The sequence below is a fragment of the Hypomesus transpacificus genome, chromosome 23 (genome assembly GCF_021917145.1).
Source record: "Hypomesus transpacificus isolate Combined female chromosome 23, fHypTra1, whole genome shotgun sequence".
Taxonomy (NCBI): domain Eukaryota; kingdom Metazoa; phylum Chordata; class Actinopteri; order Osmeriformes; family Osmeridae; genus Hypomesus; species Hypomesus transpacificus.
The window spans coordinates 18,161,813-18,177,216 of record NC_061082.1 but is presented as its reverse complement, the minus strand read 5'-3'; the positions used below and the strand labels follow the sequence as shown (position 1 = coordinate 18,177,216).

Here is a 15,404-nt window from a genome sequence, read left to right as displayed (position 1 = left end):
CAATTAGAATGCCTTCTCATCACTCACAAACAGAGGTTTAAGTACAGGCTCGTTAGTTTACCAATGGGTAAAGCCATTTGAATAGTCGTGAATGTTGCCTCTTCATGCAACAGTACTAAACCGCGGCTTGATTTAAAAAATGTATAATAAGTACTATGGTGAAGGCATTAGGAGTGACATTCGAAATAAGCGTCTGTAGTTATTCTTATCCCACAAGGTCAGAAAAACCAAGGCAAGTGCTACACTTATAAGACTTATCCCTAATCTGCTCTTCAAACAAGTTGCTCTACCCATTTACGCACAGGGAATGAATGGTAGAAAATCTTACCTTTCCGTAAATAATGTGGGCAGTTGTCCGGTGTATATATCCGAATGAACGGAGGGCTTTACATCCACTTCCAGGCGTAGTTTCTACTGCTCTTTGGAGCCAGTTTGAGTTTAGATGCTGCCCGCTCCGTAGAAAGCCTTCTTCATAGTCGCCATGTCGGACGACTGTGTGCCGGGAGAGACAGGATTACATTGAAAGCAGCGGCAGATCCACTCCTGGTTTGTTACAACGTGTGTTCAATCAGCAACACTGATTGAGTACTTCCGTGTCAGAATTTGCAGTGGTTTTTCAAAATAAAGGCTCCCAAAACGTTTCAAGGTCGTCAATAATTTGTACTCAAACATTCTCATGTTTCATAATGATAATTACCTAAACACTGTGGAATGATGCATTCCACACTGTGGTATTATCTTAATATTGATATTGATATGGTCAATAAGTAGGGTATGTTGATATGATAAATGTTATTTTAATAGAGATCCATTCTTACAGTGTCTCTCTCTCCCTCTCTCTCTACCTCTCTGTTTCTCTGTCTCTGTTTCTCTCTCTCTCTTTCACTCTCTATTTCTCTGATCTCTCTTTCTCTTTTCTGACAACATAAATGCAGAAGAGGTTAGGACTAATGTTCAAGTAAGGTTGTTGCCTTTTCAGCTGACAAGTTACCCCACAATTGTGTCAAACAAACCCTGACCAAACATACAATGACAATTGTGATACATTCAACAATGATTGGTGAAAACACGTTCATTCAAAGTGCAGTACTACCTAAACTTAATTCGTTTTGGAGTTCTTTACGGCCTGCTTTTGTTTTGAAAGCAACATCAGAAAACCGGAAGTAACGTTTCTGTTGAAAATTAAATGTTGCTACCGTTACACTGGTGAAGATTTCTTGGATATTTTAAATAAATCAATATGAAAACGAAATACAACGCATAAACTATTGTGCACAATGATGATACAAGTAACATTTGTCACGGAGTTTAACTGACAAGCAAAATGCACATCGGTTAAGGAGACCTAACCCACGTCTATTTCGCTGTTTTATTTTGCGCTATCGAGGACACGAGGACTCTTGCTAATTTTTGCTCATCGTACGCATTCTGATCGATTTAATTATGGGGGACATTACAGCACAACAGGTCTGGGTTTATTTCACAACTGAAGCGCTAGAACGATGTATCTGACATTACAGTTGGTGGGAGAAGGGGGGGGGGAGATTTCGTATATTCCTCAGTAGCCTACAACAAGTCGGAATACTGTTTCACACCGATGCACCGCTTGCTGTGGCAGACAGTCTTTTCAAGGTAGTATTGAGATGCAATGACGCCCCCACGGATGTAAGGGTAGCTCTGCACTTTGGTCACTTTTTTTTTAATCACGTGGTGGCGCTATTGTATGGAAGTTTTTCCTAACAACATTTAAACGATAAATAGAAATGATCATGAACATTTGAGAACTTACTTTATAGACTCATTTTAAAATGTTGTTGATCATTTGACAATTTCGCGTAGGCTATCATTTGACAAATTCGTTTATTATTTGAAATGATTAGGGGAAACGTGCATGCGCTTGCACACAGTGTGAATCACTTGAAACAGATTTCCACATTGACTTTAAAACACGTATTTTATGCGGTGCATAGTTTAGCCAATTATATTATAGTTTAGCCAATTATATTATAGTTTAGCCAATTATATTATAGTTTAGCCAATTATATTATTCAGAACACCTGCTAGAAACCGCGTCTCCACTCCCACAGGCTGAAATTAATCTGCATTAACATGGGCAGTACAAAATAGTTTTCAGTGCAGTCTGTAGTCTTTCTTATTTTGATAGTAACCATTTAGGCTAATCTACATATCATGGGCCCATTAGTTGCAAACTCAAACTATAATTGGACCTTTAGACCAGGGGTGTCAAATCCTGGTCCTCAAGGGGCCGCCGTGCGCCATGTTTCCCTGCTCCAACACACCTGATTCAAATGAATGGATCATGATCAAGCTCAGCAAATATGGAAGCAAATCGTGACCAAAATTCAAATGAAAATGCATTTCCAGAAATGCATTTTCATTTTAAGAATGTGGCTGCATTATTTGACTCATAAATCAAATTAGTATTCAATCATCCTATTTGCATTTTCATTTTCTTCTTTAAGACTGCTCATTCTTTCCCTTAATTAAAATGAAAACGAAAAAGACATTTGAAATTTAATTTTCAAAATATGCCCCAGCAAATAGATACCAAAATTCAATTTGAAATGTAAAATTTGAAAATGAAAATGCATTTCCAGAAATGCATTTTCATTTTAAGAACGTGGCTGCAAAATCGTGACCACAATTCAAATTCAAATGCATTTCCAGAATTGCATTTTCATTTTCAAGAACGTGGCTTCAAAATCGTGACCACAATTTAAATTCAAATGCATTTCCAGAAATGCATTTTCATTTTAAGAACGTGGCTGCAAAATCGTGACCACAATTCAAATTCAAATGTATTTCCAGAAATGCATTTTCATTTTAAGAATGTGGCTGCATTATTTGACTCATAAATCAAATTAGTACTGATTAGTACTGAGCGGACATTGCATTTTAATTTTCATGTTCTGCCCGCAAAGAACTGCCCATAATTCGAAAACGAAAATGCATTCTGAGCGGCGCAGTAGAGTGACGTCAGTAGCCGCTCTTCTTCAGCTCCCTGCTGACCGAGCTACCCATCTTGTTCGGTAGGGGGCGGTGTGCACATACGCATTGCATTACATGGCAAATGTGCCGGGAAATTGATTGAATTGCCGGGTCTTTAGAGGACGCATCACAGATCATGGCGCTCCCTCAAATTGTGCAGACACTGATAGAATTAGCTGAGCTGGTAGAAACTAATAATATATCTGAGTCTGATGCCCGTGACCGAGTAGAACAAGTCACAGAGAGCTTGGCTGCATACTCTGCCGTCACAGACGTACACATTAATGAGGTTGCCATAGTACACCTCTCTTCAGTCCTGGAACGGCTGGATGCTGTGGAACCTCAAATGGGACGGGGACGACAAACCATCCACATCCCGTTCGAGTCCATCGAGAACTATTTATTAAATGGTCTACTTTTTCCTGTGAAAGCAAGCTGTTTCACCTTTGGCCTGGTTCAGACAAAATCTGAATTTCCGCAATCTGAATTTGAATTTCCGCAATCTGAATTTCAAGAATCTGAATTCCTGCAATCTGAATTTTAGAATGTTTTATTTTTGGATCAAAATAATTCAGTTGTATTAAATTTGGCATACAAATAATTCAGATATTATATATTCAACAGCAATATATTTCAGTTTTATGAAATTCGACACACAAATATTTCAGATCTTTCATATTCAAATTCAGATACTTTTGTCAGCTTTCTAGCTCCGTAAATCCGTTGCTTTGCATCCTCCGACGGATGGTCTGGTGGCCGACAACAGCTCCGCTATGTCCTTTATTTTTAAACCATTTAATAAATAGTTTTCGATGGACTCGAACGGGATGTGGATGGTTGGTCGTCCCCGTCCCATTTGAGGCTCCACAGCATCCAGCCGTTCCAGGACTGAAGAGAGGTGTACTATGGCAACCTCATTAATGTGTACGTCTGTGACGGCAGAGTATGCAGCCAAGCTCTCTGTGACTTGTTCTACTCGGTCACGGGCATCAGACTCAGATATATTATTAGTTTCTACCAGCTCAGCTAATTCTATCAGTGTCTGCACAATTTGAGGGAGCGCCATGATCTGTGATGCGTCCTCTAAAGACCCGGCAATTCAATCAATTTCCCGGCACATTTGCCATGTAATGCAATGCGTATGTGCACACCGCCCCCTACCGAACAAGATGGGTAGCTCGGTCAGCAGGGAGCTGAAGAAGAGCGGCTACTGACGTCACTCTACTGCGCCGCTCAGAATGCATTTTCGTTTTCGAATTATGGGCAGTTCTTTGCGGGCAGAACATGAAAATTAAAATGCAATGTCCGCTCAGTACTAATCAGTACTAATTTGATTTATGAGTCAAATAATGCAGCCACATTCTTAAAATGAAAATGCATTTCTGGAAATACATTTGAATTTGAATTGTGGTCACGATTTTGCAGCCACGTTCTTAAAATGAAAATGCATTTCTGGAAATGCATTTGAATTTAAATTGTGGTCACGATTTTGAAGCCACGTTCTTGAAAATGAAAATGCAATTCTGGAAATGCATTTGAATTTGAATTGTGGTCACGATTTTGCAGCCACGTTCTTAAAATGAAAATGCATTTCTGGAAATGCATTTTCATTTTCAAATTTTACATTTCAAATTGAATTTTGGTATCTATTTGCTGGGGCATATTTTGAAAATTAAATTTCAAATGTCTTTTTCGTTTTCATTTTAATTAAGGGAAAGAATGAGCAGTCTTAAAGAAGAAAATGAAAATGCAAATAGGATGATTGAATACTAATTTGATTTATGAGTCAAATAATGCAGCCACATTCTTAAAATGAAAATGCATTTCTGGAAATGCATTTTCATTTGAATTTTGGTCACGATTTGCTTCCATAAGCAAAAACCTAATAACGACCATTCATTTGAATCAGGTGTGCTGGATCAAGGAAACGTCTAAAACAGGGGTGTCGAATCCTGGTCCTTGAGGGCCGCTGTCCTGCATGTTTTAGATGTTTCCCTGCTCCAGCTCACCTGATTCAAATGAATGGTCGTTATAACAACCCATTTAATTGAATCAGGTGTGTTGGAGCAGGGAAACATCTAAAAAATGCAGGACGGCGGCCCTTGAGGACCAGGATTCGACACCCCTGCTTTTGACCAAGTCACGTTAGTCTGAATAACGCATCAACAGGTTTATGTGATCTAGCCCCAAAAAAACGTGTTGTTTTCATAAAACGGCAGTTTAAACAATTTGCCTCTGCATGTCTTATGTGGAACAGCTACATTATACGTTGGCGAATAATGTTTAATAAAGTCTACTGGTTAAACGCTATCGCTTAGCCTACACATGCGCACATGAATGCAACGTCGCGGTGCAGAAAAGTTAGATTTCTTTCATTCAAATGTGTTTTTAAGGACCTTTTTGTTTACATGCCCCGTCTACCAACTTGTGTTTTTGTTTTCATTTATGCCTGCACTTATTTCAAAAATCCAGTTGCCACCACAGATATAGCGTGCTACAATATCACGGTTTATTATTGTATACAGATGTGCACTCAACCCAAACATAGGCCTACAACATAACATTTAAAGGCGAAGAACACGATTTACATATGTTGTTTAATGCACGCGATGGAATTTATATTCCTATGATTACATTTGGCATTTAAATTAAGTTGTGGGTTTCACTTTGGTGCAAGTAGGCTACACATCTGTCCAGAACGAAAACAAATTGTTATTGTCTACAATGAGGCATCAGCTAAGTGAAGTTCTGTCGCAGGCTACATTTTGGGTCAGGTGACACTATGCATTGTGACAAAAACAGAAAGCTCGATGACTCAGGGCTGCCAGTGGTATTTTACGGTATTTTAACCTCCTTGTGCAACATTTCATTGGCTTATTAATTAGAGCAACTTATTAAACATGGAATTTAGGGCATGGCGCAAGGACTTGTTTCGCACGCCCACATACGCCACTCGTGTGTGGAATTCTACAGATGCCAAAAACCTGAAGTTTGCGCCAACCACAAGCAGCATTCTGAACATGAGAATGAAAGGCCCATATGGCGCTCCTCGGCCATTTGAGCAGGAGAACAGCGCGTTTTATATCCTGCGGTGTGGGTGTTGCAGGAACTTTTAATGTTGAGGCTTTTTAAGAGAAGGGTGGAGCAGCATTTAGTAAGGAAGCGTTTTATAGCTGAGACTGGTTTGGGGGTAGATTGAGTGAGAGAGATGGAGGGATGCGGCAAGGACCGCAGTTTGCTGGGAAACCAAAACCCTGTGGCCTGACCAGCGCCATGGCAACAGCACCAGGGCAACAGCATAGCTCCCATTCCTCCTGCAGACCTCAGATTGTCCACAACACTTCCTGCCCCAGACGCTGGTCCCAGACGTTGGTCCCTGACCTGCCAGATGTATCTTGCAGAGGCGACGAGGTCAAGATGGGGCACAGAGCAAAACAATTCTGGTCAGTTTAAAGGCCAGAAGGATGGTTCTGTCTGTCCTCGATCTGTGTTTTTTCAGGTTTAATCTCAGATAATAAACCTCTCCGTTGGTGTCTGTTTTATAAGCCTGTCTATGTATCTGTCTGTTTCTGCAAACACGTTATAGTGCTTATCCCCTGCCTCTTGTCTGTTGTGTGTCAGGAGACAGATACAATGCATGATCAGTGCATTTCCATGCCTGACCTGCAGAGGGCGGTAGAGTACAAGCCTATGGTTGGACGGTGACGGCCTCTGCTGGGACTCTGTCCAGTTTAGAAGTCCATGATGAGGAAATTATAAAGGACAGCGGTCAGCAGAACTAGCTGTCAGAGCTTGTTATCCCTGTTATTCCCTCCTGTCTCTCTATTCCTGTCTGTCTTATTTCCTCTCTCCCTCTCTCTCTCTCTCTCTCTCTGTTCGGTCTCTTTCTCTCTCTATCACGCTCTCTTTTCGTCAGAGTGGAGAAGGAAAGGGGGAGGATGAACAGCATTGGTGGAGTGAGAGCAGGGAGGAGGTGAGATGGGAGGACGGAGGAGACAGGGGAACAGGAAGGGGAGGTGGGAGAAGAGGTGTGAGGGAGAGAGGGCGTGGTCATAGTGGCAGGGTGACACAGCACCAGCCAACCACAGAGGGAGGCTTATAAAATGTGAAGCATCTGGCACTTTGTTTTTAACCGAACCAGGAAGTGCTGGAATGAGATTGAGAGGGCCAGATTTAGCCCGCTGCCCGGTTGAGTTCTGTTCGCTGGCTGGAAGAGGGCAGTCTGATGGTGTGGAGACTAGGACCAAGACCTAACTATACCCTGCCCCCTACCCCCATCTCTCTATCCATCACTATCCCCCGTCCAGCTTCCTGCTCTGGGTTTACGTCGTCAGTAGAGGGGTGGAGAGAATGTAAAGAGTGATGACATCATAGGACAAGACGCCAAAAGAATGATTTGTTCAGTCATCTTCAGATGATGGATCACCGGTTCCCGTGTGCATGCGGATAGGGAGGCCTAATCTGGATTCATATCTAATTTAGGGGTTCATAAAGTGAGAAAGTTCATCCACCCCTTTATATCGGAATTTGCGTGTTCGCGTATAGAAAAGAGGGAGTCAGGTGTGGCAGGGGAAAAAAAGTTTTAAAATATACACGTTTTCAAGTATAAAGTCAATAAACAGATTATAAACACTGGAGGAATCGCCTGATGTTCTCCATCTTGGGTTGTCAGCTGACTCAGCTGGAACTTGGAAAGGACTTTCTGTGAGGGAGAGCATGTATTGGTGTTAAAGACCTAGAGGGCATTTGGTATGATTTTATGGTCATTTTAGTGTAGTAAGTAGAATTGAAAGCTTCCCAATGTCAGTCATTCTCTTCCTCCTTCATCTCCTCTTCCTCTTTCATCTCTGTCTCCTCCTCTTCCTCCTTCATCTCTTCCTCCTCCTTCTTCTCCTTCTTCTTCTTCTCATCCTCTTCAGGTCCAGCATGGACAGTGACAACATTCATCTTTAAAGTAACTGGCACCTGTAACTGGCCCCAGCTTGGCCCTCCTAGTTGGAAGGGTCTAGAACCACCGTCAGCTATGAGGATGTCTCATCAATTCAGCTCGTTCATTATTTGTGTCCAGAAATATTGTTTCCAAATGTGTAGTTTAGAATTGGGTTCCAAGATAACATCACAAGACGCATAATGGTGTCCCCCAGGACTCTGTACTCTTGCCGCATGTAGATACATATGACAAATCTGACAAATCGGTCTACTCACTGGAAGTCGCTCTGGATAAGAGCGTCTGCTAAATGACTAAATGTAAATCTCCTGTTTTTGTAATATCCTCACATTGCAATATCACGTCAAAATTAATCTCTTAAAAAACACCTCGGCTCCTTCTTCACTCCGTTTCATTTTGATATAATACAGAGAGAAAATAACCATGTGCATGGAAGACGATACAAACAATAACTACGGTTAATTGAATCTCTCAGTCAGACACGATCAGTGGAGCAGGGACAGTGTCTCATATTCCTTCCATCTCCCTCTGCATGGGCTTCCAAGCGGAGGTTGTTGACAAATGAAGATGTGTCATTTCAATTTTAAAGTTTGCTGCCGAGCAGCTACAGCATTCCATGAACATAGCTCCCTCTCTCTCCCCCTCTCGCTCCCCCTCGCTCGCCCCGGGTGCATAATGAGCAGTGTTAGGAGTCTGTGGTGGAGAACCATGGTGCACAAGCCACATGAGAAGATCTGGGTATTAGAGGACAAGTATGGTCGGGAGGGATTCTGTCATGCAACAAGAGTGTGTTTCTCTCTCCCACTGGTGGAGCGCGAGCCTCCGACGTATTAGACAGTTTGACCGCACTGCTCCGGCTTGGCTGGGCCAACCACAGGAATGCTGAAGGGGCTGGCAACCAATCAGGAGGGAGCAGAAAGGCACATCTAAAGATGGCAGGACTTGGCAGGACGTTACTTCTCAGGGTACCTGCGAATGTGTCCTTTCTCTGCACGGTGTGTTTGAGATCCGGTTGTGCTGCCGTTTGGCAAGACGCGGTACCCATGAAATAGCTTGATGATACGCTTGATATTACACTGTTTTTGATGTATTTTAATTTGGTTGAGACGTTATTGTTGCAGTGTTGGTGAAATATTTATATTGTTCACGTGCCTGGTAGGTAGCTGAGATGTGGTTACTTTGCACTGTGCCTGTTAAAGACAGACCATTTCTTGAATCGGACCACCAAAATCCTGTCAAACTACATGCACTTCTGATCTATGATTTTTGTAGTTGTACTTTCTGCATGCACTATTTTTCTATCGCTTTGAAGAAAAAGCATCTGCTAAATGAAGAAAACATAATGGTTTAGTAGCCAATTATGGGGAAGTGTTATGACTCATGAAAGCCTGATTTTTATATCTCCTTGTCCTTCTCTCTTGACATCAATGTCCTTGTCCCTCTCCATCCCTGTCCCTCTGTCCATCCTTGTCCCTCTCTGTCTATCCTCGTCCCTCCCTGTCTATCCATGTCCCTCTCTTTCCATCACCGTCCCTCCCCCTCCTGTTCCTCTCCCTGCCCTTCTCCCTGTTCATCCCTGTCCTTCTCGCTACCTCAAACCCTCAGTCCGACACATACTTACATCCACATCTATCTATCTCTCCTTCTATCCCTCCGTCTTTTCATCCCCCACCTGTTCCTTGTGCAGACAGCGAGCCAGAGGGACATGTATGAAGTTAACAGGAGGAGGAAGAGAGGTCGGCCATTATTACAGAGAATCCCAGAATAGATCTCTTTTATGACATGTCGGTCTGGTGGTGGTGGTGGACAAATTACAAGGAGCGCTTCTCACACATAAAAAGGTCTCACTGCCCAAACCAGCAACCTCAATAAAGGCTGGATTAGAAAACCCTTCGCTTTTACCCCTTTTTTCAAAGATTTTTTTTTTCTTTCTCTGGCGTTTTGTTTTATGTCGGCCTGTTCGGTGGTTTTCTGCTCGACCCTGCGGCAGGAAAATACGCTCACTTGTGGCATTCTGGGAAACCGGTGGTGGAACTGACATCTGCTGGGAGTACTGACGGGACAGACAGAGAGAGAGAGAGAGAGAGACAGGGTTAATCAGAGACAGATAGACAGGGTTTGGCAGAGAGAGACAGGAAGACAGACAGGCAGAGACAGGGTTGGAGAGGGAGAAGAGTGAGCGAGATGAAAGAGAAAAGACTATTAGAGAAAGGAGGGCGAGAGGCCGGTTGGTACTCGTATCATGCCCTTGTCTCTCTGCGGTCCTCCCTCCCCTGGTCTCTCCCTTGCTGTCTCCCTTGGTATCTCTGCTCTCCTCCACTGTTGATCTTTAACTTGGTTTCCTCCCTGTCCTATTGGTCTCTGCTAAGGAGTTGTGCAGATTAGGTGACGAGTTAAATAAAGTTTTATAAAGTAGAGCTGCAATATAGTTCCATGAAGTGGTAAAGAAGTTGTGAAGTAGCAGCACGTTGTATGCAGTAGTATTGAGCATTGCATGGCCTGTCTCTCTGCCTTGTCAATCAGTGGTGGAAAAAGCAGTTAAATCTCTCTGTTAGCCTTACATGTAATTACAGCTTGCCGGAACGTTACTAAATATGCCCTTTGCTGCCTCTCTGGTTGAGTTTTTTCCTCCCCTTTCTCCTTTTGAAGGAGTTCTAATTGGTGGAGTCAGTGTGTCAGGATTAGAGGCTGGCAAACTCAAACCCCAACACCCCCTGTGACCACATGACACCCCCTTCTCATATTCACTCCCCCTCTCATACTACCCCCTTTGCTTCTCCTCACCCCCCTCCACCTACTCGCAATTCCCTCCTTCCCCAGCTACAGTGGCTCACTATGGCTTGCCATCCACGGTATGCTCCATCCATCTTTCTAACTATCCATTCATCCGTCCCACCTCTTTTCCCTGGATGAGTCACCTCCTCTGGGCCTGCAGAACATCCAGACCTGGACAGTTATCACAAGCTACTATTTACAGTTTAATTCGCTTTGGATAGAAGCAAATGTGAATAAACATTTATTTTTCTATTCTCTCCCTCTCTCTCTCTCTCTCTCTCTCTCTCTCTCTCTCTCTCTCTCTCTCTCTCTCTCTCTCTCTCTCTCTCTATCTGGCTATATTTTTCTCCCTCTCTGTCTCTCACTCTTTCCCTCTCTCTCTCTCTCTCTCTCTCTCTCTCTCTCTCCCTCTCTCTCTCTCTCTCTCTCTCTCTCTCTCTCTCTCTCTCTCTCTCTCTCTCTCTCTCTCTCTCTCTCTCTCATTCTCTCTCTCTCTGGGTGTCGGGCCTGTGTCGTCTCTGTGATGATGTGGATGTGGTGAGCAGGACGGCAGCTTGGTCTGGACCTACAGGATGTGTCCTGTTTACAGGCAGGCAGAATGAGCATGGAGACCTGGGTTACCGTGATTAAAGGGTGGTTTCAGGGAAGGAATGGCTGTGAATGTTGTTATGAAGATGTCGTACGTGTCAGGGGGAACGTTGGAAATAAAGACGTCGATCGTGTCGGGGGCGAATGTTGACGTGAACAGTAAGTGTTACTATGAGGGGAGCGAGGCTCCGCTTGGTCTGTGTTTTAACCATGTCTGGTGGAGGTGCACATACCTCCTTCCCCTAGTGGACTCAGAGCAGGAGGCTGGATCAACGGATTCAGCTAATGGACGTCGTCCCTCTGGAACCAAACCATAACATTCCACCTCCATCTTCCCCCGTGTGGCACCGGGCTGGGTTTGAGCGGGAGGGGATGGAGTCCTGAGGGGACAGGCATGGGAGAGCAATCAATCTGATGTTTTCAGCACCTTCACCCCGGTTCTCACAAACAGGTACACACACACACCCCGCGCACGCACGCCCACGCAGACATACACACAGCAACACCACACGCCCCCTCGCACACGTACGCGCAAACAGGCTCACCCGACACACCGCACGCGCACACACAACTTCCGTTGCCCTCGACTGTCAGCATCCGTGGAGCAGACAGGTCGCTGAGACATTTTTCAGCCCTCCTGCATCTGAGTGTACAGTGTGTGTGTGTGTGCGTGTGTGTGTGCGTGCGTGCGTGCGTGTTATATTTGCACGCTGCCCCTGACCAGCTGAACAAGCACAGAGAAGTTAAAGAGTTGCAAGTTCTCTCAGAAGGCCTGCCTTTGCTGTACACCAACCACCTGCCTGCTCCAACATGGCACCATGAATCACGTTTCTGAGAAGGGAATGCTGTCTTTAAGTGTTCAGAAGTCCCGATTGTCCTTTTGACCTTACCATTCCTCACTGTCCAACTCCTCCCCTCCACAGCCTCTCTCTCCGAGTCACTCTGGATCGTGAGTTGAATAAAGTACATGAGAACTATTGTTGTCATCCGAACAATAGTGAAAGTCTTAGTAGAAAGGCGTTGAATGGAACTGTGTTCATTGTTAAGTAAACATGCGAACAATAGATTAGCCTGTTTATATTCCCCTCGATGGATGGAGCCAACCAGTGTGTTCCTGCGTTTAATCAGACATCAGTTGTTCCATTTCTACGACTATTCTTAGTGTTTCGATGGCGAGGCCTTGAGAATGGGACCCATGCTGTCAAGGCCTCTCATCCCTGGGAACTCGCCCCGGAGAGACGGCCCGCAAAACTAGCCCACCTCAAATAAAAAAGTAGAACTTCTCTTACAATTCTGGATGAAGTCAATATATGACCTTTCTGTCTAGTGTATGGGAACAGTGTTGCATCCTGGCCATGCCTGTGGTTTTTAACCCTACCCCTGACATGGTACGATCCAACCCAACAAGCATTTTTTTATAAACACACTTCAATATAAATATTTAAATATAAATGTGTAATTAACGTATTGATATTTGCCTCTCCAGTGCCAGAGGCTCAGCACGGAGTGGTGAACCAGCGTGGCTGCATTGAAGTGGGCCTGCGGCATTGTGGGAACGTGTGTTGTGAGTTAGTCTGCTGACCAATGAGAGAAGAGTCTGAAGCTACTTCAGAGAGCCTCTTTGATCTGAGCTGGGCAGCACAAGTGCTACCACCTGCCTATAGGGCAACACAGCCTCTAAGGCTGCTACCGCCTGCCTAAAGGGCAGCACAGCCTCTAAGGCTGCTACCACCTGCCTATAGGGCGGCACAGCCTGTAAGGCTGCTACCGCCTGCCTATAGGGCAGCACAGCCTGTAAGGCTGCTACCCCGCCTGCCCATCGGGCAGCACAGCCTCTAAGGCTGCTACCACCTGCCTATAGGGCGGCACAGCCTGTAAGGCTGCTACCGCCTGCCCATCGGGCGGCACAGCCTCTAAGGCTGCTACCGCCTGCCCATCGGGGAGCACAGCCTCTAAGGCTGCTACCGCCTGCCCATAAGGCAGCACATCCTCTAAGGCTACTACCCCCTGCCCATAGGGCAGCACAGCCTCTAAGGCTGGTACCGCCTGCCCATAGGGCAGCACATCCTCTAAGGCTGCTACCGCCTGCCTATAGGGCAGCACAGCCTCTAAGGCTGCTACCGCCTGCCTTTAGGGCAGCCCTGCCTCTAAGGCTGCTACCACCTGCCTATAGGGCAGAACAGCCTCTAAGGCTGCTACCACCTGCCTATAGGGCAGAACAGCCTCTAAGGCTGCTACCGCCTGCCTATAGGGCAGCTCAGCCTCTAAGGCTGCTACCCGCCTGCCCATAGGGCAGCACAGCCTCTAAGGCTGCTACCGCCTGCCCATAGGGGAGCACAGCCTCTAAGGCTGCTACCGCCTGCCTATAGGGCAGCACAGCCTCTAAGGCTACTACCGCCTGCCTATAGGGCAGCACAGCCTCTAAGGCTGCTACCGCCTGCCTATAGGGCAGCACAGCCTCTAAGGCTGCTACCACCTGCCCATAGGGGAGCACAGCCTCTAAGGCTGCTAACATGAGGCTGTATGGCCGCTTCATCAGCAGCAGGAGCTGAGGCCTTTGAAGGCCGTAGCAGCATCAGTTCTGGAGCAGTGTGGAGCTGCAGCCACAGCTGGGGTTAGTGTGGCGTCCCACAAGGGATCAGGACACAACCAGAGGAACAGGGCCTCGCAGGGCTTAGCTCCCTCCCTCTCTCCCCCCTCCCTTCCTCTCCTCCTCTCTACCTCTCTTCTCTCCTTTCTTTCCCCCCCCCACTCTCCTTCACCCCTCTCTCTTCTCCTTCTCTGTCCTCCCTCTCTCCCCCCGTCTCTCCTCCCTCTCCATCCTCTTCTCTCCTAGCTTCTCTCTCTCTTGCCACTGTCTCTCTCCTCTCATCTCCCTCTCTCTCTTTCTTTTCCCCAAATTCTCTCTCTCTCTCTCTCTCTCGCACAAATGTGTCGCATCCCCGCTTTTCCCCCAGACACGTTTCTCTTTCTCTTTCTCCTCCCTCTCACTCTCCCTTCACCATCCCTCCCCTTCCCACTGCCAGCCTCTCTCACCATCCCCTTCTCCTGTCCTTTCCCAGTCTCTCTGTCACCCTGTCGCCCTGTCCCATCTCAGCGTTGTCCAACGACCCGGCTCCGAAGTGTTGATGTTTACCTTTGTGTCGAGCGGGGTAATCATATTGTCACAGCCTATTTTCGGTTGGCCGGCTGCTGCCCAGGCACAGCTGGCAAGGCCGCTCGTGGTGTAGTAAAATATAAATATAATAAGAACGTTTTGGAGCTGGCGAATCCATTCTGAGCAGTGAAACATCACCACAGTCCCCGCAGATGGCACGCGTACAGCAAGCTTCTCTGGGCTCGACGAACTCAGCAGGACTCATAAAAAGACCGGAGAGCACTGTGGACGACAACCGGGGTCTCTGTTCCCTCCAGAGACTTGTTGACATTGGGGTAAATGTCGTTCACGTGGAGGGACCATATTGGTTGTTTTTGTCAGTGTATCAAAGGGATACTTAAAAGTCATCACCTCAAGAGTGTCTCGCCAACTGTTCCTTTGAGGCGTCGGGCAGGGTCAGGGGTCAAGATGGGCCGGCAGGGTCCTGGTAGGTAGCTGGTGATGCGGGGGTGCTTGTCCAGACAATCTGAACCGCAGGAGTCTGTCACGTTCACCAGCGGGAAGGGAGGGGGAGTTGGGAGGGAGGGTTGGGAGTGCGTGACGAGGGCGTCTGTGGGCCGGCCGGCTCGTCTGGTCAGCTGAGAGGCCTGGCTGCTCCCCTGGGTTCTGCTGTGTTTTCTTAGCAGGCGGCTAGCGGCTGGTGGCTAGCACAAGGGAGTCTTCAGCCTCCGCTTTTAGACTCCTCTCTCTATGGGATTATTCTCTGCTTGCTGTCTCTGCTGCAGCTACACCGCCTGGGCTGGCCTGAACTAGACTGATACAGGACTTAAGTCCCAGTTTAGACTGTGTGTGAGTGTGTGTGTGTGTGTGTGTGTGTGTAATGAGCCCCTTAATTGCTCAATGGGTATGTGTGTGAATCTGAGAAATATGAGATTTTCCAATCATATCATAGATGAATGATACTTCCTGTCCTTTCATTTCTGCATC

The 15,404-nt window shown here is 46.0% G+C and overlaps 1 protein-coding gene across 2 annotated transcripts in view; it reads right to left on the bottom strand.

Moving 5' to 3' along the window:
* Positions 1-540, bottom strand: part of LOC124485630 (FERM, ARHGEF and pleckstrin domain-containing protein 1-like) — a 52,776-nt gene extending 52,236 nt beyond the window's left edge. For both annotated transcript variants that reach the window (XM_047047345.1, XM_047047346.1), the window contains exon 1: positions 329-540. The gene's annotated coding sequence lies outside the window, so the exon portion shown is untranslated. The remainder of the gene's footprint in view (positions 1-328) is intronic.
* Between the last annotated feature and the right edge of the window lie 14,864 nt (positions 541-15,404).